This window comes from Scyliorhinus torazame, chromosome 24, assembly GCF_047496885.1.
Source record: "Scyliorhinus torazame isolate Kashiwa2021f chromosome 24, sScyTor2.1, whole genome shotgun sequence".
NCBI classification, from domain to species: domain Eukaryota; kingdom Metazoa; phylum Chordata; class Chondrichthyes; order Carcharhiniformes; family Scyliorhinidae; genus Scyliorhinus; species Scyliorhinus torazame.
This window is the reverse complement of record NC_092730.1, coordinates 37,281,636-37,307,908: the sequence shown is the minus strand read 5'-3', so window position 1 is coordinate 37,307,908 and position 26,273 is coordinate 37,281,636. Positions and strand designations below refer to the sequence as shown.

The window sequence follows — 26,273 nt, the reverse complement described above, 5'->3', positions numbered from 1 at the left end:
ACTGACATTCAGTACCAATGTCTGATAGAGACTGAATCCCACCCTCACATACAGTACCAGACATTGACTGAGAGGGAAACCGAGAATGGGAGGCAGTGTCATACTGGACTCGGAACTGTAACTTTCTCTCTCCACAGATGTTGCCAGACCAGCCGAGTTATCCAACATTTTATATTTCTCTTTCAGGATTTTATGAAGAATTTCCATAGCGGCATTGCCCTTGTGCTCGACGCTTCTATTTATAAAGATTGGTCCCGGATGTCTATTGTTCTGTTCGCAGCAGAGGCCAACAAACCAGAAAGAACCAAATTGACCCAATGACCCCGATAAGAAAAGCAAGGGACAAAAAAGAGTTTCTTTCGATTTTACTTTAACAACCAAACCAAATTGAACAGGAATTAAGAAGCCCATTGAGTTGATAAAATAAATTTTGCTTGGGAGGTAATGGTAAAATGGTGTCAACGGCACGCTGACCACCGGCTGGCTCGTTGGTCTAGTGGTATGATTCTCGCTTAAGATCTTCTGCTGCCATAAAATGAGAGAGATCCCGGGTTCAGATTGCGGACTGTGCAAATAACTTTTTAAAATCTGTACGATCGATATGGTGCCATTGAATGAACTCGGGAGTAGTTTGGAGGAAAGGGAGGGAGGGAGCGAGGGTCATGTTTAGAGCTTAACCACTTCTTCACGCCAGTTCTTCGGCTGCCAACAGTCCAGTCGAGGTGACCCAGTTGACCTCGTCCAGAATCCTCCTCTGCCGCTTCCACTGGATGAATTTCCTCATGTTTGTCCACTGGAGGGGTTCTTCGGCTACTTGTCTGTGAAAGCAACACGGGTAGCAGCTGTGGAGACAGATTCCAATCTCCAGGATGCAACTCTCCAATTGGATACTTCACTTTGATCAGATCTTACACTCTCGTTTAGAGAATCATTGAATAGTTACAGATCAGGCGAAATCCATTTTGCCCACCGTGTCCACGTTGGTCGCCGAGAGCTGGCGGTAGTCCCGTGATAAAAACAGAAAGTGCTGGAAATTCCCAGCAGGCCTGGCAGCATCTGTAGAGAGGGAAACAGAGTATGAGAAGCAGGGTCATACTTGACTCGGAACTGTAACTCTCTTTCTCTCTCCACAGATGTTGCCAGACCAGCCGAGTAATCCAACATTTTCCAATTCTCTTTCAGAATTTTATGAAGAATCTGCATTATGAAGAATGTGCTCGACGTTTCTATTTATAAAGATTGGTCCCGGATGTCTATTGTTCTGTTCGCAGTGGAGGCCAACAAACCAGAAAGAACCAAATTGACCCAATGATCCCAATTAGATAAGCAAGGGACATAAAGTAGTTTATTTGGATTTTACTTTAACAACCAAACCAAATTCAACAGGAATTAAGAAGCCCATTGAGTTAATAAAATAAGCTTCGGTTGGGAAGTAATGGTAACATTGTTTCAGCGGGACGTTGATCACTAGGTGGCTCCTTTGTCTAAGGGTATGATTTTCGCTTTGGCGATTCTCACGTAGGCAATTCTGCTGCGATAAAATGCCAGAGGTCCCGGGTTCCAATCCCGGACGAACCCTGCAAAGCACTTTTTAACATCTGTGCGATCGATATGGTGCCATTGACTGAACGCGGGAGCAGTTTTGAGGAAAAGTAGGGAGGGACGTGTTTGGCGCTTAACCGCTCCTTGACACCTGTTCTTCGGCTGCCCACAGTACAGTCGAGGTGACTCAGTTGACCTCTTCCAGAATCCTCCTCTGCCGCCTCCACTGAATGAAGTTCCTCCTGTTTGTCCACTGAAGGCGTTCTTCACTGAGTTCTGAATTTGGTGCATTTGCGTGCTATAGTGAGAGTTTCGTGACTGAGGGTGTATAAGGGTTAATTTTGATCTAAAGTCTAATCTTTCTTTTATTTAGTTAATTAACTTAAAAGTTCCTGTTTGGTTGAGAAGGTGAATTTTCAACAAGCTTGAAACAAAGGTTCTACTTGTAGGTACTTGCAGCTGGAGCTTAGTAATTAGCTAATTGGATTAGGCCAGTCTCCAGAGGCTAGATTCACAGTATAAAAGTGATCCAGCTACAGTGCACACTTTGTTTGCTCTGAGTGATGAATTTAGTGCATTTGACTGCTACAGTGAGTGTTTGGTGACTGGGGGAGTTAGGTGAGGAGAGAGTAAGGTGCTCCTTTAATTTCATTTCAGCAAAGAGCGAGAACGGAACCAGAAGTTTATAGAGTCTGCAGCTGACTGGGAGCAGAGTCAGAGGCCGGAAGTCCAGTTGATCCACAGGGCAGCTATATTCTGTAAGGTAAGAAGGGTTGGAGGCTAGGGCAGTTACATGATCATCCTGTAGGATGTGGGTGGTGAGGGATACCACCGGTGTCCACGCTGACTGTACCTGAGGGAAGTGCACCCAACTCCAGCTCCTCAGAGACCGTGTTAGGGAACTGGAGCTGGAGCTGGATGAACTTCGGATCATCCGCGAGGCAGAGGGGGTTATAGAGAATAGTTACAGGGAGGTAAGCACACCCAAGGTACAGGACAAGAGTAGCTGGATTACAGTCAGGGGAAAGAAAACAAACAGGCAGACAGTGCAGGGATCCCTCGTGGCCGTTCCTCTTCAAATCAAGTATACCGTTTTGGATGCTGTTGGGGGGGGGGGGGGGGGATGACCTACCGGGGGAAGGCCTAAGCGGCCAGCTCTCTGGCACTGAGTCTGGGTCTGGGGCTCAGAAGGGAAGGGGGAGAAGAGAAAAGCAATCGTAATAGGAGATTCAATGTTTAAGGGAATAGATAGGAGATTCTGTGGTCGCGAGCGAGACTCCCAGCAGGTATGTTGCCTTCCGGGTGCCTGTGCCAGGGATGTCTCGTATCGTGTCTGCAGGATCCTTAAGGGGGAGAGTGAGCAGCCAGAGGTCGTGGTGCACATTGCTATCAACGAGGTAGGTAGGAAAAAGTGTGTGGATGTAATAAATGGAGTTAGGCTGGAAGTTAAAAGCCAGAACAGACAGAGTTGTCATCTCTGGTTTGTTGCCGATGCCACGTGATAGCGAGGCTAGGAATAAGGAGAGAGTGCAGTTAAACACGTGGCTGCAGGAATGGTGTAGGAGGGAGGGCTTCAGGTATTTGGATAATTGGAGTGCATTCTGGGGGAGGTGGGACCTGTACAAGCAGGATGGGTTGCATCTGAACCAGAGGGGCACCAATATCCTGGGAGGGAGGTTTTCTAGTAATCTTCGGGAGGGTATAAACTAATTTGCCAGGGGAATGGGAACCGGAGTTGTAGTCCAGCAACTAAGGTAGCCGATATTCAGGACGCCAACGCGTGTAGTGAGGCAGTGGGGAAGGGGACACTGACAAAGGAGAGTACTTGCAGGCACGGAGATGGGTTGAAGTGTGTATACTTCAATGCAAGAAGCATCAGGAATAAGGTGGGTGAACTTAAGGCATGGATCGGTACTTGGGACTACGATGTGGTGGCCATCACAGAAACTTGGATAGAAGAGGGGCAGAAATGGTTGTTGGAGGTCCCTGGTTATAGATGTTTCAATACGATTAGAAAGGGTGGTAAAAGAGGTAGGGGTGGCATTGCTAATTAGAGATAGTATAACAGCTGCAGAAAGGCAGTTCGAGGAGGATCTGCCTACTGAGGTAGTATGGGTTGAAGTCAGAAATAGGAAAGGAGCGGTCACCTTGTTGGGAGTTTTCTGTAGGCCCCAAATAGTAGCAGAGATGTGGAGGAACAGATTGGGAAACAGATTTTAGAAAGGTGCAGAAATCACAGGGTAGTAGTCATGGGTGACTTCAACTTCCCAAACTTTGAGTGGAAACTCTTTACAAAGAACAAAGTAAATTACAGCACAGGAACAGGCCCTTCGGCTCTCCCAGCCTGCGCCGATCCAGATCCTTCATCAAAACCTGTCGCCTATTTAACAAGGATCTACTTCCCTCTGTTCCCCGCCCGTTCATATATCTGTCTAGATGCATCTTAAGTGACGCTATCGTGCCCGCCTCTACCACCTCCGCTGGCAAAGCGTTCCAGGCACCCCCCACCCTCTGCGTAAAATACTTTCCACGCACACCTCCCTTAAACCTTCCCCCTCTCACGTGACCCCATTGTAATTGACACCCCCACTCTTGGAAACACTTGTTGCTATCCACCCTGTATATTCCTCTCATAATTTTGTAGACCTCAATCAGGTCCCCCTTCAACCTCCGTCTTTCCAACGAAAACAATCCTAATCTACTCAACCTTTCTTCATAGCTAACACCCTCCATATCAGGCAACATCCTGGTGAACCTCCTCTGCACCCTCTCTAAATTATCCACATCCTTCTGGTAATGTGGCGACCAGAACTGCACGCAGTATTCCAACTGTGGCCTAACCAAAGTCCTATACAACTGTAACATGACCTTCCGACTCTTTTACTCAATACCCCATCCGATGAAGGCAATCATGCTGTATGCTTTTTTGACCACTCTATCGACGTGCGTTGCCACCTTCAGGGTACAATGGACCTGAACTCCCAGATCTGTCTGTACATCAATTTTCCCCAGGACTCTTCCATTGACCGTATAGTCCGCTCTTGAATTAGATCTTCCAAAATGCATCACCTCGCATTTGCATGGATTGAACTCCATCTGCCATTTCTCTGCCCAACTCTCCAATCTATTTATATTTTCCTGTATTCTCTGACAGTCCTCCACGCTATCTGCAAATCCACCAATCTTAATATCATCTGCAAACTTGCTAATCAAACCACCTATTCCTTCGTCCGGATCATTTATGTGTATCACAAATAACAGTGCTCCGAGCACGGATCCCTGTGGAACACCACTAGTCACCTTTCTCCATTTTGAGACACTCCCTTCCACCACTACTCTCTGTCTCCTGTTGCCCAGCCAGTTCTTTATCCATCTAGCTAGTACACCCTGAACCCCATACGACTTCACTTTTTCCATCAACCTGCCATGGGAATCTTTATCAAACGCCTTACTGAAGTCCATGTATATGACATCTACAGCTCTTCCCTCATCAATTAACGTTGTCACTTCCTCAAAGAATTCTATTAGGTTTGTAAGTTATGACCTTCCCGCAAAAAACCATGCTGCCTATCACTGATAAGTCTATTTTCTTCCAAATGTGAATAGATCCTATCACGCAGTATCTTCTCCAACAGTTTGCCTACCACTGACGTCAAGCTCACAAGTCTATATTTCCCTCGATTATCTCTGCTACCCTGCTTAAACAAAAGGACAACATTAGCAATTCTCCAGTCCTCCGGGACCTCACCAGTGCTCAAGGATGCTGCAAAGATATCTGTTAAGGTCCCAGCTATTTCTTCCCTCGCTTCCCTCAGTAACCTGGGATAGATCCCATCCGGACCTGGGGACTTGTCCAACTTAATGCCTTTTAGAATACCCAAACTTCCCCCTTCCTTATGCCGACTTGACCTAGAGTATTTAAACATCCATCCTTAGCCTCAACATCCGTCATGTCCCTCTCCTTGGTGAATACCGATGCAAAGTACTCATTAAGAATCTCACCCATTTCCTCTGACTCCACGCATAAATTCCTTCTTTTATCTTAGTGTGGGCCAATCCTTTCTCTAGTTACCCTCTTGCTCCTTTCCACGAATAAAAGGCTTTGGGATTTTCCTTAACCCTGTTAGCCAAAGATATGTCATGACCCCTTTTAGAACTCTTTATTGCGCGTTTGAGATGTGTCCTACTTTCCCGACATTCCTCCAAAGCTTCATCAGATTTAAGTCGCCTAGATGAAAAAGGTATGCTTCCTTTTTCATCTTAGCAAGTCTCACAATTCCACCCGTCATCCATGGTTCCCTAATCTTGCCATTTCTATCCCTCAATTTCACAGGGACATGTCTGTCCTGCACTCGAATCAACCTTTCCTTAAAAGACTCCCACATTTCAAATGTAGATTTACCCTTAAAGAGCTGCTCCCAATCCACATTCCCTAACTCCTTCCGAATTTTGTTATACTTGGCCTTTCCCCAATTTAGCGCTCTTTCTTTAGGACCACTCTCGTCTTTGTCCATGAGTAATCAAATAGTTTGGATGGGGTGGTGTTTGTGCAGTGTGTCCAGGAAGCTTTTCTAACACAGTATGTAGATCGTCCGACCAGTGGGGAGGCTATATTGGATTTGGCACTTGGTAATAAACCAGGGCAAGTGATAGATTTGTCAGTGGGGGAGCATTTTGGAGATAGTGACCACAATTCTGTGACTTTCACTTTAGTAATGTAGAGGGATAGGTGCGTGCAACAGGGCAAGGTTTACAATTGGGGGAAGGGTAAATACGATGTTGTCCGGCAAGCGTTGAAGTGCATAAGTTGGGAACATAGGCTGTCAGGAAAGGACAGTGAAATGTGGAACTTGTTTAAGGAACAGGTACTACGTGTCCTTGATATGTATGTCCCTGTCAGGCAGGCAAGAGATGGTCGAGTGAGGAAAACATGGTTGACAAGAGAGGTTGAATGTCTTGTTAAGAGGAAGAACGAGACTTATGTAAGGCTGAGGAAACAAGTTTCAGACAGGGCGCTGGAGGGATACAAGATAACCAGGAGGGAACTGAAGAAAGGGATTCGGAGAGCTAAGAGAGGACATGGAAAATCTTTGGCGGGTAAGATCAAGGAAAACCCCAAGGCCTTTTACACATATATGAGAAATATGAGAATGACTAGAGCGAGGGTAGGTCCGATCAAGGACAGTAGCAGGAGATTGTGTATTGCGTCTGAAGAGATAGCAGAGGTCTTGAACGAGTACTTATCTTCAGTATTTAGAAATGAGAGGGGCCATATTGTTGGAGAGGACAGTGTGAAACAGTAAGCTCGAGGAAATACTTGTTAGGAAGGAAGATGTGTTGGGCATTTTGAAAACCTTGAGGATAGACAAGTCCCCCGGGCCTGACAGAATATAACCAAGTATTCTATGGGAAGCAAGAGATGAAATTGCAGAGCCGTCTGCAATGATCTTTTCGTCCTCACTGTCAACAGGGGTAGTACCAGGGGATTGGGGAGTGGCGAATGTCGTGCCCCTGTTCAAAAAAGGGAATAGGGATAACCCTGGGAATTACAGGCCAGTTAGTCTTACTTCAGTGGTCGGCAAACTAATGGAAAGGATACTGACGGATAGGATTTCTGAGTATCTGGAAAGACACTGCTTGATTAGGGATAGTCAGCGCGGATTTGAGAGCGGTAGGTCTTGCCTTACAAGTCTCATTGAATTATTTGAGGAGGTGACCAAGCATGTGGATGAAGGTGAAGCAGTGGATGTAGTGTACATGGCTTTTACTAAGGCATTTGATGAGGTTCCCCATGGTAGGCTTCTGCAGAAAGTATGGAGGCATGGGATAGTGGGAAATTTGGCCATTTGGATAACGCACTGGATAACCGATAGAAGTCAGAGAGTGGTGGTGGATGGCAAATATTCAGCCTGGACCCCAGTTACCAGTGGAGTACCGCAGGGATCAGTTCTGCGTCCTCTGCTGTTTGTGATTTTCATTAATGACTTGGATGAGGAAATTGAAGGGTGGGTCAGTAAATTTGCAGACGATACGAAGATTGGCGGAGTTGTGGATAGTGAGGAGGGCTATTGTCGGCTGCAAAGAGACATAGATAGGATGCAGAGCTGGGCTGAGAAGTGGCAGATGGAGTTTAACCCTGCAAAGTGTGAGGATGTCCATTTTGGAAGGACAAATATGAATGCGGGATATAGGGTTAACGTTAGGGTTCTTGGCTATGTGGAGGAGCAGAGAGATCTTGGGGACTATGGTCATAAATCTTTTAAAGTTACCACTCAAGTGGTAGAGCTGTGGAGAAAGCCAATGCTGTGCTAGCGTTCATTAACAGAGGGATTGAATTTAAGAGCCGTGTGGTGATGATGCAGCTGTACAAAACTTTGGTAAGGCCACATTTGGAGTACTGTGTACAGTTCTGGTCGCCTCATTTTAGGAAGGATGTGGAAGCTTTGGAAAAGGTGCAAAGGAGATTTAACAGGATGTTGCCTGGAATGGAGAGTAGGTCTTTCGAGGAGAGGTTGAGGGTGCTAGGCCTTTTCTCATTAGAACGGAGAAGGATGAGGGGCGACGTGATAGAGGTTTATAAGATGATCAGGGGAATAGATAGAGTAGACAGTCAGAGACGTTTCCCCCGAGTGGAACAAACCATTACAAGGGGGCATAAATTTAAGGTGAATGGTGGAAGATAAAGGGGGGATGTCAGAGGTAGGTTCTTTACCCAGAGAGTAGTGGGGGCATGGAATGCACTACCTGTGGAAGTAGTTGAGTCGGAAACATGAGGGACCTTCAAGTCGCTATTGGATAGGTACATGGATTACGGTATAATTTTATAGTGTAGATTAATTTGATTCTAAGGGCAGCATGGTAGCATTGTGGGCAGCACAATTGCTTCACAGTTCCAGAGTCCCAGGTTTGATTCCGGCTTGGGTCACTGTCTGTGAGGAGTCTGCACATCCACCCCGTGTGTGCGTGGGTTTTCTCTGGGTGCTCCGGTTTCCTTCCACAGGCCAAAGATGTGCAGGTTAAGACCATAAGACCATAAGACAGAGGAGCGGAAGTAAGGCCTTTCGGCCCATCGAGTCCACTCCACCATTCAATCACGGCTGATTCAACTCCATTTACCCGCGCTCTCTCCATCGCCCTTGATTCCTCGAGAAATCAAGAATTTATCAACTTCTGTCTTAAAGACACTCAACGTCCCGGCCTCCACCGCCCTCTGTGGCAATGAATTCCACAGACCCACCACTCTCTGGCTGAAGTTAGGTGGATTGACCATGATAAATTGCCCTTAGTGTCCAAAATTGTCTTTAGCGTTAGATGCGCTTAATGGGATATGGGGATAGGGTGGAGGTGTTGACCTTGGGTAGGGTGCTCTTTCCGGGAGCCGGTGGGCCGGGTGGCCTCCTTCTGCATTGTTCTGCAATATTCTATGATAATCTATGATCAATCTAGGACACAGGCTGTGAAAGCAGCACCGGAAGCAGCAGGAGAGAGAGATTCCAGTCGCCAGGATGCAACTCTCCAATTGAGTACTTCCCGTTGCTCAGATCTTACACACTCGTTTCGAGATTCATAGAATGCTTACAGGTCAGGGTGAGTCCATTCCGCCCACCGTGTACACATCGGTCGCCTCGACCTGGCGTGTAGTCCCGTGTTAAAAACAGAAAATGCTGGGAAATCTCAACAGGCCTGACATCAGCTGTGGAGAGGGGAACAGAGAATGGGAAGGAGGGGCATACTGGATTGGGAACTGTAACTCTCTTTCTCTCTCCACAGGTGTTTCCAGACCAGCCGAGTTATCCAACATTTTCTGTTTCTCTTTCAGGATTTTATGAATAATCTCCATAGCGACATTGCCATTGTCCTCGACGCTTCTATTTATAAAGACTAGTCCCGGATGTCTATTGTTCTGTTCGCAGCGGAGGCCAACAAACCAGAAATAACCAAATTGACCCAATGATCCCGATTTGAAAAACAAGGGCCAAAAAAGAGTTTATTTTGATTGTACTTTAACAACCAAAAAAAATTCAACAGGAATTAAGAAGCCCATTGAGTTGATAAAATGTGCTTTGCTTGGGAGGTAATGGTAAGAGGGTTTCCGCGGGACGTTAACCACCCGTTAGCTTGTTGGTCTAGGGGTGTGATTCTCGCTTAGGGTCGTCTTTTAAAATGCGAGAGCTCCCGGGTTCAAATCGCGGACGAGTCCTGCAAAGCACATTTTAACATCGCTGCGATCGATATGGTGCCATTGACTGAATCCGGTAGCAGTTTGGAGGAAAAGGTGGAAGGGACGTTTTTGGCGCTTAACCGCTCCTTGACACGAGTTCTTCGGCTGCCCACAGTACTGTCGAGGTGACATAGTTGACCTCTTTCAGAATCCTCCTCTGCCGCCTCCACTGGATGAATTTCCTCCTGTTACTCCACTGGAGGGGCTCTTCGGCTACTTCACATCGGTCAGATCTTACACTCTCGTTTAGAAAATCATAGAATGGTTACAGATCAGGGTGAATCCATTCCGCCCACGGTGTTCATGTCAGTCGCCCTGACCTGGCGTGTAGACCGGTTCTAAAAACAGAAAATGCTGGAAAATCGCAGCAGGATGGCAGCAGGTATGGGGAGGGAAACAGAGAACGGGAAGCAGGGTCACACTGGTCTCGGAACTGTAACTGTCTTTCTCTCTCCACAGATGTTGCCAGACCAGCCGAGTTATCCAACATATTGTATTGCCCTTTCAGGATTTTATGAAGAATCTCCATAGCGGCATTGCCCTTGTGCTCGACGCTTCTATTTATAAAGATTGGTCCCGGATGTCTATTGTTCTGTTCGCAGTGGAGGCCACCAAACCAGAAAGAACGAAATTGACCCAATGACACGATAATTTCTTACACTCTCGTTTCGAGAATCATAAAATGGTTACAGATGAGGGTGAGTCCATTCCGCCCACCGTGTCCATGTCAGTCGCCTAGAGCTGGCGTGTAGTCTCGTGATACAAACAGAAAATGCTGGAAATCTCAACAGGCCCGGCAGCAGCTGTGGAGAGGAAAAGAGAGAATGGGAAGCAGGGTCATAGTGGACTCGGAAGTGTAACTCTCTTTCTCTCTCCACGGGTGTCGCAAGATCAGCCGAGTTATCCAACATTTTCTTTTTGTCTTTCAGGATTTTATGAAGAATCTCCGTAGCGGCATTGCCCTTGTGCTCGACGCTTCTATTCAGAAAGGCTGCTCCCGTATGTCTATTGTTCTGTTCGCAGTGGAGGCCAGCAAACAGACATAACCAATTTGACCCAGTGATCCCGATAAGAAAAGCAAGGGACTAAAAGAGTTTCTTTTCATTTTACTTCAACAACGAAATCATATTCAACAGGAATTAAGAAGTCCATTGACTTGATAAAATAAGCTTTGCTTGGGAGGTAATGGTAAGATTGTTTCAGCGGGATGCACAAAGCGATTTAAATTCTATCTTCATTGTCGTTTCATTTGAAACTAGATGTGCTTTTCCTATTTTTGAACCCCAGCCAGTGTCCTGTATCTGAGTGCCATCCATCTCCAAGCCGCTGGTGGTTCAGGAGCTTCCGATTGCTGCATTGATCAGTTTGCTACAATCAACAAAGACCGAACTGCCGCCTACCTGTTCCTCACACGAAGGCGTTGAGAGACTAAGATCTGAGCGGCGTGAAGGATCCGATTAGACAGTTGTATCCGGGCGACTGGTGTCTCTCACCACAGGTGCTTCTGGTGCTGCTTTCACAGACACGCAGCCGAATAACCCATCCAGTGCGCAAACAGGAGGAGGTTCATTCAGTAAATGCGGCAGAAGAGAATTCTGCGAGATGTCAACTGAGTCACCTCGACAATCCAACCAGCCAGACTATTTACAGCAAGGTTAAGAGGAAATTTACCCGGAGTCCTGGGATCATTATTAATTCCTCAACCAGAGTCACTGAGCAGATCATCCAGTCATTAAATGGGCTTTTGCCAGTGGGGTTTTACTGTGCCAATTTAAGCAGGAATCTCACGTCCTGAGGCCATCGATTCCCCATTGAATGGGAGGTATAGGATGTTTTGTGGTTGAACATTTTGCTGGAGACATGTCACCTCGTGGAGGAAAAGTTAATGTCAGAAGTGGGATTCGAACCGAGACCTCCAGGGAAGACTGCGACCTTAACGCAGCGCCTTTGACGGTTCGGCCATCCTGACGCGCTGTGTCAAAATATATGGTCCGTGCACAAATCGATTTAAATTCGAGCTTCATCGTTGTTTCCTTTCAAACTAGATGTGCTTTTCCTATATTTGAACCCCAGCCAGAGTCCTGCATCTGGGTGCGAACCTTCTCCAAGCCGCTGGGGGTTAAGGGGCTTCTCATTGCTGCATTGATCAGTTTGCACCAATCATCAAAGACCGAACTGCCGCCAACCTGTTCCTCACACGAAGGCATTGAGAGTCTAAGATCTGAGCGGCGTGAAGGATCCACTTAGACAGTTCCATCCTTGCGACTGGAATCTCTATCCACAGCTGCTTCTCGTGCTGTTTCCACACACAAGTCGCCATAGAAGCCCTGCAGTGTCCACAGAGGAGGAAGTTCATCGAGTAAAGACGGCAGAAGAGGATTCAGGGAGAGGTCAACTGAGTCACCTCAACAATCCAACCAGACAGGCTATTTGCAACAAGAGAAGAGGAATCTTACCCAGCGTCCTGGAATGAATACCAATTACTCGACCAGACTCCCTGCGCAGGTCATCCAGTCATGAACTGGGCTTCTGCTGTGGGTCTTGCTGTGCGCATATAAGCAGGAATCTCATGCCTGAGACCACCACTTCCCCATTGACCCGGAAGTATTGGGTCTTCCTGGGGTTGAACGTTTATTTGAAGAAACGTAACCTGGTGGAAGAAGAGTGAATGCCAGAAGTGGGATTCGAACCCACGCCTCCGGAGAAGTCTGCGACCGTATGGCAGCGCTTTCGACCGCTCGGCCATTCTAACGCTTTGTAGCAAAGCACATGCTCCGTGCACAAATCGATTTAAATTCTATCTTCATCGTAATTTATTTTCAAACTTGATGTGCTTTTCCTATTTTTGAGCCCCAACCAGAGTCCTGTATCTGAGTGCCATTGTTCTCCAAGCCGCTGGGGTTTAACGAGCTGCTCATTGCTGCATTGATCAGTTTGCTACAATCAACATTGACCGAACTGCCGCCTATCTGTTCCTCACGCGAAGGTATTGAGAGTCTAAAAGATCTGAGCGGGGTGAAGTATCCAATTCGACAGTTGCATCCTGGCGACTGGAATCTCTCTCCACAGATGCTTCTGGTGCTGCTTTCACAGACAAGTAGCCAAAGAACCCCTTCAGCGTCCAAGCAGGAGGACATTCATCCAGTAAAGGCGGCAGATGAGGATTCTGGGAGAGGTCAACTGAGTCACCTCGACAATCCAGCCAGACAGACTATTTACAACACGAGAAGAGGAATTTTACCTGGCGTCCCGGGATCAATATTAATTCCTCAACCAGACTCACAGAGCAGATTATCCAGCCATTAACTGGGTTTTTGCCTGTGGTGTTTTGCTGTGCCAACTTAAGCAGGAATCTGACGTCCTGAGGCCACCACTTCACCATGGAATGGGAGATAATGGATATTCCTGGGGTTGAACATTTTGCTGGAGAAATGTAACCTCGTGAGGAAAAGCTAATGTCAGAAGTGTGATTCGAACCCACGCCTCCAGAGGAGCCGACAACTTTAAGGCAACGCGTTCGACCGCTCGGCCATCCTGACGCGCTACGGCAAACCATATGCTCCGTGCACAACTCGATTTAAATTCTACCTTAATCGTCTGCTATTTGCGATTTTTATCAATGATTTGGAGGAGGGAGCTGAAGGGTGGGTCAGTAAATTTGCTGATGACACCAAGATTGGTGGAGTAGTGGATGAGGAGGAGGGCTGTTGTACGCTGCGAAGAGACATTGATAGGATGCAGAGCTGGGCCAGAAAATGACAGATGGAGTTTAACCTTGATAAGTGCGAGGTGATTCATTTTGGTAGAAAAAAATTGAATGCGGATTACAGGGTCAACGGCAGGGTTCTGAGGAATCTGGAGGAACAGAGAGATCTTGGGGTTCATGTCCACAGATCTCTGAAGGTTGCCACTCAAGTGGATAGGGCCGTGAAGAAGGCTGATAGTGTGTTAGCATTTATGATCAGGGGACTTGAGTTTAAGAGCCGCGGGATTATGCTGCAACTATACATGACCCTGGTGAGACCACATTTGGAGTATTGTGTGCAGTTCTGGTCACCTCATTATAGGAAGGATGTGGAAGCATTGGAAAGGGGGTAAAGGAGATTTACCAGGATGCTGCCTGGTTTGCAGGATAGGTCTTATGAGGAAAGGTTGAGGGAGTTAGGGCTTTTCTCTTTGGAGCGCAGGAGGATGAACATAAGAACATAAGAACATACAAACTAGGAGCAGGAGTAGGCCATCTGGCTCCTCGAGCCTGCTCCACCATTCAATGAGATCATGGCTGATCTTTTGTGGACTCAGCTCCACTTTCCGGCCCTAACACCATAACCCTTAATCTCTTTATTCTTCAAAAAATTATCAATCTTTATCTTAAAATCATTTAATGAATGAGCCTCTACTGCTTCACTGGGCAAGGAATTCCATAGATTCACAACCCTTTGGGTGAAGAAGTTCCTCCTAAACTCAGTCCTAATTCTACTCACCCTTATTTTGAGGCTATGCACCCTAGTTCTGCTTTCACCCGCCAGTGGAAACAACCTGCCCGCATCTGTCCTATCTATTCCCTTCATAATCTTATATGTTTCTATCAGATCCCCCCCTCATCCTTCTAAATTCCAACAAGTACAGTCCCAGTCTACTCAACCTCTCCTCGTAATCCAACCCCTTCAGCTCTGGGATTAACCTAGCGAATCTCCTCTGCACACCCTCCAGTGCCAGTACGTCCGTTCTCAAGTAAGGAGACCAAAACTGAACACAATACTCCAGGTGTGGCCTCACTAACACCTTATACAATTGCAGCAGAACCTCCCTAGTCTTAAACTCCATCCCTCTAGCAATGAAGGACAAAATTCCATTTGCCTTCTTAATCACCTGTTGCACCTGTAAACCAACTTTTTGCGACTCGTGCACTAGCACACCCAGGTCTCTCTGCACAGCAGCATGTTTTAATATTTTCTCATTTAAATAATAATGCCTTTTTCTGTTATTCCTACCAAAATGGATAACCTGACATTTGTCAACATTGTATTCCATCTGCCAGACACTAGCCCATTCACTTATCCTATCCAAATCCCTCTGCAGACTTCCAGTATCCTCTGCACTTTTTGCTTTACCACTTATCTTAGTGTAGTCTGCAAACTTGGACACATTGCCCTTGGTCCCCAACTTCAAATCATGAGAGGTGACTTCATAGAAATTTATAAGATAATGAGGGGGATAGAGTGGACGTTCAGAGACTATTTCCTCGGGTAAATGTAGCTGTTACAAGGGGGCATAAATATAAGATTTCTCATTGCTGCATAGATCAGTTTGCTCCAATCAACAAGGACCGAACTGCCGCCGACCTGTTCATCACACGAGGATATTGAGAGTGTAAGATCTGAGCGGCGTGAAGGATCCAATTAGTCAGTTGTATCCTGATGACTGGGATCTCTCTCCACAGCTGCTTCTGGTGCTGCTTTCACAGACAAGTAGCCGAAGAACCCTTCAGTGTCCACACAGGAGGAGGTACATCCAGGAAAAGCGTCAGAGAAGGATTCTGCGAGAGGTCAACTGAGTCACCTCGACAATCCAACCAGACATGCTTTTTGCAACAAGAGAGGGGGAATTTTATCCGGGGTCCTGGGTTCAATATTAATTCCTCAGCCAGTGTCACTGAGCAGGTCATCCAGTCATGAACTGGGCTTCGGCCTGTGGGGTCTTGATGTGCGAATTTAAGTAGAAATCTCTTGTCCGGAGACGACCGCTTCCGCATTGAATTGGCGTCATTGGAACTTCCTGGAGTTGAACATTTTGCTGGAAAACTGTAACCTCGTGGAGGGAAACTTAATGTCAGAAGTGGGATTCAAACCCACGCCTCCAGAAAAAACTGCGACCTTAACGCAGCGCCTTCGACTGATCAGCCATCCAGCCGCGTAGTGGCAAACGACACGCTTCTTGCACAAAACGATTTAAATTATATCTTCATCGTCATTTCTCTGCAAACTCGATGTGCTTTTCCTCTTTTTGAAACCCAGCCAGAGTCCTGTATCTGAGTGCCATACTTCTCCAAGCCGCTGGGGGTTAAGGAGCTTCCAATTGCTGCATTGATCCGTTTGCTCCAATCAACAATGACCGAACTGCCGCTCTACCTGTTCCCACACGAAGGTATTGAGAGTCTAATATCTGAGCGGCATGAAGGATCCAATGAGATAGTTGCATCCTGGCGACTATAATCTCTCTCCACAGCTGCTTCAGGTGCAGCTTTCACAGAACTGACAGATGACTGCCTCTCAGCAAGTAGGGTGGGGGCAGCTTCAGCAAGTCATACACTAAGCTAAACACTGCACCTTTAACTGAGAAGCAGCAGAATTTGACTTCCCACTTACCTTTCCTGATTTCCTCACTGCACCAAATTACCAAGTTTCAATTCACATTCTGGATGTGTCTCACTCACTCAGGATGTGTCTCCTTGAACTGCGCAAAATCAGATGTGCTTTTCCTATTTATCAACTCCAGCCAGAGTCCGGTATCTGAGTGCCATCCTTCTCCAAGCCGCTGGAGGTTAAGGAGCTTCTCATTGATACATTGATCCGTTTGCTGCAAACAACAAAGTCCGAACTGCCCCCTACCTGTTCCTCACACGAAGGTATTGAGAGTCTAAAATCTGAGCGGCGTGAAGGATCCAATCAGACAGTTGCATCCTGGCGACTGGGATCTCTCTCCACAGCTTCCTCTGGTGCTGCTTTCACAGACAAGTAGCCGAAGAAGCCCTTCAGTGTCCACACAGGATGAGGTACATCCAGGAAAGGCGGCAGAAGAGGATTCTGGGAGACGTCAACTGAGTCACCTCGGCAATCCAACCAGACAGGCTATTTAAATAATGAGAAGAAGAATTTTACACGGAGTCGTGGTATCAATATTAATTCCTCAAGCAGACTCACTGAGCAGGTCATCCAGTCATGAACTCGGCTTCTGCCTGTGGGGTCTTGCTGTGCGAATTTAAGTAGAAATCTCATGTCCTGAGACCACCGCTTCCCCATTGAATGGGAGGTATTGGATCTTCTTTGGGCTGAACATTTTGCTGGAGAAACGTAACGACGTGGAGGAAATGTTAATGCCAGAAGTTGGATTCGAACCCACGCCAACAGACGAGACTGCGATTTTAACGCAGCGACTTCGACGGCTCCAACATCCTGACGCGTTGCGGCAAAGATATGCTCCGTGCACAAATCGATTTAAATTCTATTTTCATCGTCATTTCTTTTCAAACTTGATGTGATTTTCCTCATTTTGAACCCCAGCCAGAGTCCTGTATCTGAGTCCCATCCTTCTCCAAACCGCTGGGGGTTAAGCAGATTCTCATTGCTGCATTGATCAGTTTGCTCGAATCAACAAGGACCGAACTCCCGCTCGACCTGTTCCTCACACGAAGATATTGAGAGACTAAGATCTGAGCGACGTGAAGTATCCACTTCGGTTGGAGAGTTGCAACCCGGCGACTGGAATCTCTCTCCACAGCTGCTTCCGGTGCTGCTGTCACAGAGAAGTTGCCGAAGAACCCCTCCAGTGTCCAAACAGGAGGACGCTCATCCAGTCGAGGCGCCAGAAGAGTGTTCTGGGAGAAATCAACTTCGTCACCTCGACTGTACTGTGGGTAGCTGAAGAACAGGTGTCAAAGAGCGGATCAGACTGAAAGCAAAACTTTGATGCTAATAAAGAAAAAGGCAGATATGCTGCTGGCAAACAATGACTTGTTTCCGTTTGATGTGAGAGAGAATATAAATGGCAGATGATGGTTTCGATCCATGGGGTTATGGGCACAGCACGCTTCCGCTGCGCCACTCTGCTCGTGGTTGTGTTCTTTCGGGGTCGGACTTGAGGCAAAGTTTGAAGAAATCAGTTACAGCGTGATCCATGTTCCCGGAGAGGTGAAACTGCCGCCCGAAATTCATTCTATGACGGTGATTCCAGACACTCCCCACTTTCCCATCAGAACAACGTCACAGAAGAAATCACATCACCTTCACAGAACAACCATTGCGCACGAAAGTTAATTATCTGACCTATGCTGACCAGAATCAGTTTGCTCAAACGTGTGTTCCTGTTGAAAGACTAAATGAGGAAGTGAATAGTTGAGTGGCTACCGCAGGGCAGTAATGTTGTAGCTCCTGGTTTAAGGAGCAGAGTGCCGCAGCGGAAGCGTGCTGGGTCATTACCCCGAGGTCGAGGAATCGAGGCAATTTTCTGCAATTTACATTCTCCCTAACACCAAAAGTAAACATAACGCACGCTCCTGTTTGCTGTGCACCAAATACCCGTCAGAATGTTTCTTGCAGTCTCATCCCGTCATTTGTCCCAGGAATGAATGAGACAAAATGACACATTACAACATTGTAATGCTCACAAATATGGAACCACGGAGAAAACGTTTTAAAATCTCTGCCGGTCTGACAGCATCTGTAGGGTGACAAATGAGCTAACGCTTCGAGTCCAGGTGACGCTTTGTCAAAGCTGGACTGGAAACGTTATCCAGGAGAACGCCACAGAGGGGCAACATAGATATATAACGATATCCAGTAATCCCTCACAGGGGGCAATAAGGAAATAAACCGAGTTCCCATCTTCCTCTCTCGGACGTATGTGAACAATCCAACCAGCACGACTTTTGAAAACCAATTTTACTCGGAGCCCTGGAATCAATGTTATTTCCTCAACTAGAGTCACTGAAGCAGATTATCGAGTAATTAACTGGGCTTTTGCCAGTGGCGTCTTGCTGTGCGTATTTAAGCAGGAATCTCCTGTCCTGCGACCGACGCTTATCCATTGAATGGGAGATATTGGATCTTCCTCAGGTTGAAAATCTAGCTGGAGAAATTTTACATGCGGGGGGAAAAGTCAATATCAGGAGTATGATCCGGACCCAAGCCTCCAGAAGAGACTGCGACCTGAATGCAGAGCCTTAGAACGCTCGGCCTTCATAGAACATAGAACGATACAGTGCAGTACAGGCCCTTCGGCCCACGATATTGCACCGACATGGGAAGTCAAAAAACAAAAGCCATCTAACCTACACTATGCCATTATTATCCATATGCTTATCCAATAAACTTTTAAATGCCCTCAATGTTGGTGAGTTTACTACTGTTGCAGGTAGGGCATTCCACGGCCTCACCACTCTTTGCGTAAAGAACCTACCTCTGAGCTCTGTCCTATATCTATTACCCCTCAGTTTAAGGCTATGTCCCCTCGTGCTAGCCATTCCCATCCGCGGGAGAAGGCTCTCACTGTCCACCCTATCTAACCCCCTGATCATTTTGTATGCCTCTATTAAGTCTCCTCTTAACCTTCTTCTCTCTAACGAAAACAACCTCAAGTCCATCAGCCTGTCCTCATAAGATTTTCCCTCCATACCAGGCAACATCCTGGTAAATCTCCTCTGCACCCGTTCCAAAGCTTCCACGTCCTTCCTATAATGAGGCGACCAGAACTGTACGCAATACTCCAAATGCGGCCGTACCAGAGTTTTGTACAGCTGCAACATGACCTCATGACTCCGGAACTCAATCCCTCTACCAATAAAGGCCAACACTCCATAGGCCTTCTTCACAACCCTATCAACCTGGGTGGCCACTTTCAGGGATCTATGTACATGGACACCGAGATCCCTCTGCTCATCCACACTTCCAAGAATTTTACCATTAGCCAAATATTCCACATTCCTGTTATTACTTCCAAAGTGAATCACCACACACTTCTCTACATTAAACTCCATTTGCCACCTCTCAGCCCAGCTCTGCAGCTTATCTATGTCACGCTGTAACCTGCAACATCCTTCCGCACTGTCGACAACACCACCGACTTTAGTGTCGTCTGCAAATTTACTCACCCACCCTTCTGCGCCCTCCTCTAGGTCATTTATAAAAATGACAAACAGCAACGGCCCCAGAACAGATCCTTGTGGTACGCCACTTCTAACTGAACTCCATTCTGAACATTTCCCATCAACCACCACCATCTGGCTTCTTTCAGCTAGCTAATTTCTGATCCACATCTCTAAATCACCCTCAATCCCCAGCCTCCGTATTTTCTGCCATAGCCTACCGTGGGGAACCTTATCAAACACTTCCTGGCGCGTTGCCGTCGAAATGAAGATCCGTGCATGAATAGACTTAAATTCTGTCTTCATCGTCATTTCATTTCAAACAAGATACGCTTTTCCTACTTTTGAACCCCAGCCTGAGTCCTGTATCTGAGTGCCATCCTTGTCCAAGCCACTGGGGTTAAGCAGCTTCTCATTGCTGCATTCATCAGTTTGCTCTAATCACAAGGACTGAATTCCCGCTCTACCTGTTCCTCACACGAAGTTATTGAGAGTCTGAGATCTGAGCGACGTGAAGTATCCAATTGGAGAGTTGCATTCTGGCGACTGGAATCTCTCCCCGCAGCTACTTCCGGTGCTGCTTTCATAGACAAGGAGCCGAAGAACCCCTCCAGTGTCCAAACAGGAGAACTTTCAGCAAGTAGAGGCGGCAGAAGAGTGTTCCGGGAAAAGTCAACTGAGTCACCTCGACTGTACTGAAGGTAGCTGAAGAACAGGTGTCAAAGAACGGATCAGACTGAAAGCAAAACTTTAATACTAATAAAGAAAAAAGGCAGATGTGCTGCTGACGAATTGCCACTTGTTTCCGTTTGGTGTGAGTGAGAATATAAATAGCAGAAGATGGTATTGATCCATCGACCTCCGGGCTATGGGCCTAGCACGCTCCCACGGCGCCACTCTGCGCGTGATTGACTCGCTTCGGGGTCGGACTTGAGGCAAAGTTTGATGAAATCAGTAACAGGTTGATCAATGTTCCCAGAGAGGTGAAACTGCCGCCCCGAACTTCCTTCTATGAAGGTGATTCCAGTCACTCCCCACTTTCCCATCAGAACAACATCACAGAAGAAATCACATCACCTTCACAGAACAACCATTCATCACGAAAGTAAAATATCTGAACTGTGCTGACCAAAAGCAGTTGAGTCGGGTTCGATTCCTGGCCTTCACAGTAATAGTTGTATTGGATGTTCTTGCGCCACATCGTTAGTTTCAAACTGAGGAAGACTGGCCAACAGCTTTTCACTCAGAATTTATGCGCCATTATTTAATTGAGATGTATAAGATGTCGGAAGGTATGGATAAAGGAGACGTGGCGTTGATGCTTCCTCTTGTGGGTCATTCTAAAACCAGAGGTCATGATCTGAGTATAAGAGATCGCAAATTTAAAACCGATTTGAGGAAAAACTGCGTGTCCCAAATGCTTGTGATTCTGTGGAATTCGCAACCCCACAGTGCGTTGGATGCAGGGAGAGTGAGTAATTGTAAGGAGGAGTTAGAGAGATTTTTATTGGTAAGGAGTTGAAGGTTTAGGGAGAGCGTGCAGGACGGTGGAGTTGAGGCCTCGATGGGATTTGCTAAGATCACATGGAAGGTGTTAGACTCAGGAGGCTAAATTGCCTACTCCCGCTCCGAGGTCATGTATTCTTGGGAGAAGGTGTTCTGGCTGATATCATAAACGATCTCTTGGTCTGTAACATTCTAAGTAGCAGCTGAGGAACCTTTCAGCCATGATGGAATGACGGGCAGATTCGTTGGGTCGACTGGCTTAATTTTGATTCTATACCTGATGAACTTATCTTTTTGGCGCGACTTCATGCCTTTCAAACTGAGGGAAAGAAATCGTTTCCAACACAGAATTTATGCGCTATTAGGGCGGGCAGTGAATAAAGTCAATTCCTCGTCATTTTGTAATGTGGTTTGAATATGGAAAGTGTTCGAGTATTCACCACCTCCAGGCCCTTAAACAAAAGCTAAAAATCACAGCATTTTTACTTCACCCTCATGAAGTGGACCAGACAGAGACGCTACAGACACGTTGCAGACGATGATGGGATACGGACCCACGAGCGCAGAGCACCAAGGGTTACGGTGCATCCCCTTAACCACGTGGTACAACTCCTTCACTTCATGGATCTTTAATATTTGATCTTCGCACAGACATGGAACCCCTCCAATGTACAAATAGAAGGAATTTCATCTGGGAGAGGTGGCAGAACTTAATTATAGGAGAGGTCAACACGGAAACATCGACTTTCCTGTGTTCGGCCGAAGACGAACAGGTGTCAACGGGCGGTTAAGCACCAACACGTCTGTCTTCGTTCCTCCCTCCACTAACCCAACTCGATGCAAAAGGCCTGAAAAATTGGAATAGATTGACACATCAGTTATTGCAGATCCATCATGGAAAAATTAGCCCCACTTCCGAGAAACACTAGATGAAAATTCGACGAGGATGGGATTCGAACCCATGTTTTCAAAGCACAATGGACCAGCAGTCCATCGCCTTCACCATTCGGCCACCACATTACAGGCACGCATCCGCTAATACGTTTAAATTCGGTTCGCATCCATGAACTGATGGAAATTATCTGCCTCTTTCTATTCAACCTGGTATCCAAAATTTGAAATGGGGCGATGGTGGTACAGTGATGAGCGCAGCTGCCTTCTAAACAGTTTATCTGGGTTCGATTCCCAGCTATGGCAGTAATAGTTGTATTGGATGTTTTTCACGACATCGTGAGTTTCAAACTGAGGAGTACTGGCAGACAGTTTTACATTCGGAATTTATGCGCCATTATCTAATTGAGATGCATAAGATGTCAGAAGGTACGGATAAAGTAGACGTGGAGTTGATGCTTCCTCTTGTGGGGCATTCTAAAGCCAGAGGTCATGATCTTAGAATAAGAGATCGCAAATTTAAAACCGATTTGAGGAAAAACTACGTGTCCTAAATGCTTGTGATTCTGTGGAATTCGCAACCCCACAGTGCGTTGGATGCAGGGAGAGTGAGTAAATGTAAGGAGGAGTTAGAGAGATTTTTATTGGTAAGGAGTTGAAGGTTTATGGAGAGCGTGCAGGACGGTAGAGTTGAGGCCACGATGGGATCAGCTAAGATCACATGGAAGGTGTTAGACTCAGGAGGCTAAATTGCCTACTCCCGCTCCGAGGTCATGGATCCTTGGGACTGGGTGTTCTGGCTGGTATCATAAACGATCTCTTGGTCTGTAACATTCTAAGTAGCAGCTGAGGAACTTTTCAGCCATGATGGAATGGCGGGGAGATTCGATGGGTCGACTGGCTTAATTTTGCTTCTATACCTGATGAACTTATCTTTTTGGCGCGACTTCATGCCTTTCAAACTGAGGGAAAGAAATAGTTTCCAACACAGAATTTATGCGCTATTAGGGCGGGGAGTGAATAAAGTCAATTCCTCGTCATTTTTTAATGCGGTTTGAACATGGCAAGTGTTCGAGTATTCACCACCTCCAGCCCTTAAAGAAAAGTTAAAAATCACAGCATTTTTACTTCACCCTCATGAAATAGACCAAACAGAGACGCAACAGACACCACGTTACAGAAGATGATGGGATGCGGACCAAGGGTTATTGTGTATCCCTTAACCTCGTGGTACCTTCACTTCATGGAACTTTAATATTTGATCTTCTCACATTCAAGGAACCGAGGCACCCCTCCAATGCACAATTCCACCTGGGAGAGGTGGGAGAACTTAATTATAGGAGAGGTCAACACGGAAACATCGACTATACTGTGTTCGGCCGAAGAAGAACTGGTGTCAATCGGCGGTGAAGCCCCAACACGTCTGCCTCCGTTCCTCCCTCCACTAACCCAACTCGATGCAATCTGGCCTGAAAACCTGGAATAGATTGTCACATCAGTGATTGCAGATCCATCTTGGAAAAACGAGCGACACTTCAGAGAACCAGTGGATGAAAATTCCACGAGGATGAGATTCGAACCCACGCGCGCAAAGCACAATGGATCAGCAGTCCATCGCCGTGACCACTGGGCCACCATGTCCCACACACTCAGCCGCAAATACGTCTAAATGCGGTTCGCATCCATGAACTGTTGGAAATTATCTGCCTCATTCTATTCAACCTGGTGTCCAAAACTTAAAATGGAGCGATGGCGGTACAGTGTTGAGCATAGCTGCTTACCAAACAGTTGACCGGGGATCTGTTCCCGGCCATCGCAGTAATAGTTGTATTGGATGTTTTTGCGCCACATAGAACATAGAAAAATACAGCACAGAACAGGCCCTTCGGACGACGATGTTGTGCCGAACCTTTGTCCTAGATTCATCATAGATTATCATAGCATTTACAGTGCAGAAGGAGGCCATTCGGCCCATTGAGTCTGCACCGGCTCTTGGAAAGAACACCTCCACCCAACACTAAGGGCAATTTTGGAATCGAAGGGCAATTTATCGTGAGTTTCCAACTGAGGAACACTGGCCAACAGTTTTTCACTCAGAATTTATGCGCCATTATCTAATTGAGAAGGAAAAGATGTCAGAAGGTATGGATAAAGTGCGGAGCACAATGGATGAGCAGTTCACCGCCTTAACCACTCGGCCACCCCGTCCCGCAAGCTCGCACGTCTATCCGTCTTCGTTCATTTTGCACCCATGAACTGATGGATTATATCTGCCTCGTTCTATTCATCCTGGTGTTCAATATTGAAAATGCAGCGATAGTGGCATAGTGGTGAGCATAGCTTCCTTCTCAGCAGTTGAACAGTGATCGATTTACCGCCATCGCAGTAATAGTTGTATCGGATGTTTTTGCGTGACACCGTGAGTTTCAAACCGAGGAAGACTGGCCAACAGTTTTTCACTCAGAATCTATGCGCAATTATCTAATTGAGGGGTATAAGATGCCAAAAGGTCAGGATAAGGTCGACGTGGAGTTGATGCTTCCTCTAGTGGGGCATTCTAAAACGCGAGGTCATAATCTTAAAATAAGAGATCGCAAATTTAACAAAGATTTGAGGAAAACCTACTTCTCCCAAAGGCTTGTGATACTTGTGGAATTCGCAACCCCACAGTGCGTTGGATGAAGTGAGAGTGAGTAAATGTAAGGAGAAGTTAGAGAGATTTTTATTGGTAAGGCGTTTCAACTCCTTACCAATAAGGAGAGCGGGCAGGACGGTGGAGTTGCGGCCACGATGGGATCAGCCAAGATCACATGGAAGGTGTTAGGCTCAGGAGGCTAAATTGCCTACTTCCGCTCCGAGGTCATGTGTTCTCGGGAGGAGGTGCTCTGGCTGATATCGCAATCGACCTCTTCACCTGTAACATTGTAGATAGCAGATGAGGAACATTTCAGCGATGATAGAATGGCGGGGCAGACTCGAAAGGTCGAATGGCTTAATTCTGCTCCTATATTTTATGAACTTATCTTTTGCGCGAATTCGTGAGTTTCAAACTGAGGGGAAGGAACAGTTTCCAACTCAGAATTTATGGGCAATTATGGTAGAGAGTGATTTAAGTAACTTCCTCATCGTTTTTTAATGTTGTTTCAATATGGAAAGCGTTCTACTATTCACCACCCGCCAAGCCCTTAAACAAAAGCTAAATATCACAGCATTTTTATTTTATCCTCATGAAGTTGACCACGTTACAGACGAGAATGGGATTGGAATCCACGTGCGCAGAACACAATGGATTATTGTGCATCACCTTAACCACGTGGTATACCTCCTTTACTTCATGGAAATTTAATATGCGATCTTCTCACAGACAAGTAGCCGAAGAACCCCTCCAGTGTACAAACAGGAGAAGGTTCATCCAGGAGAGGTGGCTGAAGAGAATTCTGGGAGAAGTGAACCCGGTAACCTCGACTGTACTGTGGGTAACCGAAGAAGAACTGGTGGCATTGAGCGGTTAAACCACAAACACGCTTGCCTCCATTCGTCCCTCCTCTCACCCAACTCGATGCAATCCGGGATGACAACTTTGAATAGACTGTCACATCAGTGATTGCAGATCCATCTTTGAAAAAGGAGTCCCACTTTCGAGAAACGGTGGATGAAAAATCGACGAGGATGGGATTCGAACCCACGCGTGCAGAGCACAATGGATTAGCAGTCCATCGCCTTAACCACTCGGCCACCCCGTCCCGCAAGCTCACTCAGAATCTATGCGCAATTATCTAATTGAGGGGTATAAGCTGCCAAAAGGTATGGATAAGGTAGACGTGGAGTTGATGCTTCCTCTAGTGGGGCATTCTAAAACGCGAGGTCATAACCTTAGAATAAGAGATTGCAAATTTAATAAAGGCTTGAGGAAAAACGACTTCTCCCAAAGGCTTGTGATTCTGTGGAACTCGCGACCCCAGAGCTGGTTGGATGCAGGGAGAGTGAGTAAATGTAAGGAGGAGTTAGAGAGATTTTTAGTGGTAAGGAGCTTAAGGGTTATTGAGATAGGGTAGGACGGTGGAGTTGAGGCCAGGATGGTTTCAGCCAAGATCACATGGAAGATGTTAGGCTCAGGAGTCTAAATTGCCTACTCACGCTCCGAGGTCATGTGTTCTCGGGAGGAGGTGCTCTGGCTGATATCGCAATCGACCTCTTCATCTGTAACATTGTAGATAGCAGATAAGGAACATATCAGCGATGATAGAATGG

The 26,273-nt window shown here is 46.6% G+C and overlaps 2 non-coding genes across 2 annotated transcripts; both read right to left on the bottom strand.

Annotated features, from left to right (window-relative positions):
* Positions 1 to 23,573: 23,573 nt before the first annotated feature.
* trnas-gcu (transfer RNA serine (anticodon GCU)) lies at positions 23,574 to 23,663 on the bottom strand. Its single transcript has one exon. It is a non-coding gene; the product is annotated as a tRNA-Ser (tRNA).
* Positions 23,664 to 25,683: 2,020 nt separating this feature from the next.
* On the bottom strand, positions 25,684 to 25,765 carry trnas-gcu (transfer RNA serine (anticodon GCU)). Its single transcript has one exon. It is a non-coding gene; the product is annotated as a tRNA-Ser (tRNA).
* Between the last annotated feature and the right edge of the window lie 508 nt (positions 25,766 to 26,273).